General features: G+C 39.8%; 1 non-coding gene across 1 annotated transcript; it reads left to right on the top strand.

Moving 5' to 3' along the window:
• Positions 1-350: 350 nt before the first annotated feature.
• Trnas-cga lies at positions 351-425 on the top strand. Its single transcript has one exon. It is a non-coding gene; the product is annotated as a tRNA-Ser (tRNA).
• The last annotated feature ends 2,082 nt before the right edge of the window (positions 426-2,507 follow it).

Consider the following 2,507-nt stretch of genomic DNA (forward strand, 5'->3'; position numbering starts at 1 on the left):
TGAAGCTTCCTGGCAGATTAAAACTGTGTGCCGGACCGAGACGCGAACTCGGGACCTTTGTCTTTCGCGGGCAAGCACTCTACCAACTGAGCTACACAAGCACGACTCACGCCCCCTCCACACAGCTTTACTTCTGCCAGTACCTCGCCTCCTACCTTCCAAACTTTACAGAAGCTCTCCTGCGAATCTTGCAGAACATCCCCTAGGCTGTGGCTAAGCCATGTCTCGGCAATATCCTTTCTTTCAGGAGTGCTAGTTCTGCAAGGTTCGCAGGAGAGCTTCTGTAAAGTTTGGAAGGTAGGAGGCGAGGTACTGGCAAAAGTAAAGCTGTGTGGACGGGGCGTGAGTCGTGCTTGGGTAGCTCAGTTGGTAGAGCGCTTGCCCGCGAAAGGCAAAGGTCCCGAGTTCGAGTCTCGGTCCGGCACACAGTTTTAATCTGCCAGGAAGTTTCTGTAAGTACATATTTGTTAAACACATCATGACATCCAATCTGTTGAATTGGCGACTCGGTAGAATTCTTTGAGCCACTTCACCAGGTCCTGATCAGAATCTCTGGAAAACAATAATGTGCAGCTGCTGTTTTAGAATGCATCTGTGTCCTGATTGTACAGATCTTAGCAATGACGTACTGCTTGTGTTCCAGTCCCTGTCTATGTACACAATGATACTTAGTCTAAGGAATTACAGGCAGGGTACTGTTTTGCAATATCCATCATATGAGAGAGCGAGCTTATACCAAACCTCGTCAACTGCCACAGCGACAACATTCGGCAGTCGGTCATACTTCTTTCACCAACTCTTTTTCTGTAGCATTTCCCCGATTTGCTGGGACCATTTGATGAATTCCTTGGTCCTCGTGACCTCCGTTACCAATAGACAAACACCATGTCGAAACGACAATCAGGTCTAAATCTGAAGTTAGGGTTGTCAATCGACGCAATACTTAAAGTGAAAACACCTTTGTTACTCACACCACGGTACAGACAGAACACAATTATCCCTCTGGTTTTCCAGATCTCGGAGTCGTCATAGTTCTCCCACTGGTGGACTTCGTAAAACGGAATGTTTCGTCTTCCATTTATCGAATATTCCAGAACGCTGTTACTCTTACATATGTTATGTATTCCAAAATATACAATATTCCAGAAGGAATAATTTTCTAACTAATAAATAGCTGCTGCTGGTGGTGGCTAGGTTTCAATTGGCGATCTACAACATGCTAGCTAGCAAGTCCAGCCACTATGACACAAGGTACGCACAACAGCTCGCATGAATAGTGTTCCTGATTTACATCAATGACGTTCTCTGTTGGTTGTGAGTAAAAACTCTCTTCGACAGTGACAGCAGTATCATAGTGAGCAAACAAGAGATAATCTTACAAAGAACGCAAATAAAACCTTCTAAAAAGTTTACATTTTGCGAATATGCATTTACCATGATGAAAAAAAGAAACAAATGCTATTAATTTCAGCTTAATAACGGAATGCGAGACTAATTAAAATTAGATAGTATCTCTGTAGGCTGAATATCGAACACAAAATTACTAGGACTGAAAAATGATTCTCAGTTGAGGTTGTGTGAAACAATTACACTTCTAATAGAGTCTCATCAGTATATTTTACCCTCAGAGCCCTGTCATCAGTGTGAAACAGCCTGTGTCTTGTACATACAATCCACACATACATACAATTCTTAACTATCAAATTCCTTCCTAGGGAACAAATGTGCAAAGTACAAAAACAGTTCCGAAATTACTGAAGGACCGTAACAATAATAAGTAAAAATACTAATAGAGCTCATTTTAAAAATATGTTTAAAAATTATGAAATTTAACTGCACCATCTGGGTACATTCACCTATCAGTTAATCACTTAAAAAGTAACTTTCATAATTATTGCACAAACAGCTGTGTCCATTGCCATGCAAGAAAATAGGGACTGGTCTTATATTTACCATGAAAGACTAAACATTCAACATTAAACTCAAAACAGGTCTTTTCATCAAGGAATAAATTGTATAATAAAATGGCTACAGAGGTTACCACAAGCAACTTGTTTAAAAAGGCAGTTAAGTAGTACATTTTACACAGCGAAGGACAACTTACGTTGAAGAGAGTGGTGGTTTGGAAAAAATGTGACACAAGTAAATAATAACAATTATAATAACAATAAAAGTTATGTCATTTCAAATAACACTTTGGCGGTACGTTTTCTTTTTTTTTCCTTTTCTGGAAATTCGTACTCCCAAAGCTATGCAGTATATGATACTAACGCCTTATTTTCACCTAAGCTTCACATCTCAGTCTTTATAGTAGGATACTGACTCAATTTTTCAGACCAGGAAATAGGATGTTGCTATACACAAAAGGGAAGCCCATGACTTCGCTGTGGCCGTGATGTCAGATGAAATAATAAATATTCTAGTATGTGCTCTGACTGGCAATAAGAAATCAAACAGCAAAGCAGCGCTAGGTTGAGTACATAATATATATAAAACAGTGTTATACA

The sequence above is a fragment of the Schistocerca americana genome, chromosome 1, assembly GCF_021461395.2.
Source record: "Schistocerca americana isolate TAMUIC-IGC-003095 chromosome 1, iqSchAmer2.1, whole genome shotgun sequence".
NCBI classification, from domain to species: domain Eukaryota; kingdom Metazoa; phylum Arthropoda; class Insecta; order Orthoptera; family Acrididae; genus Schistocerca; species Schistocerca americana.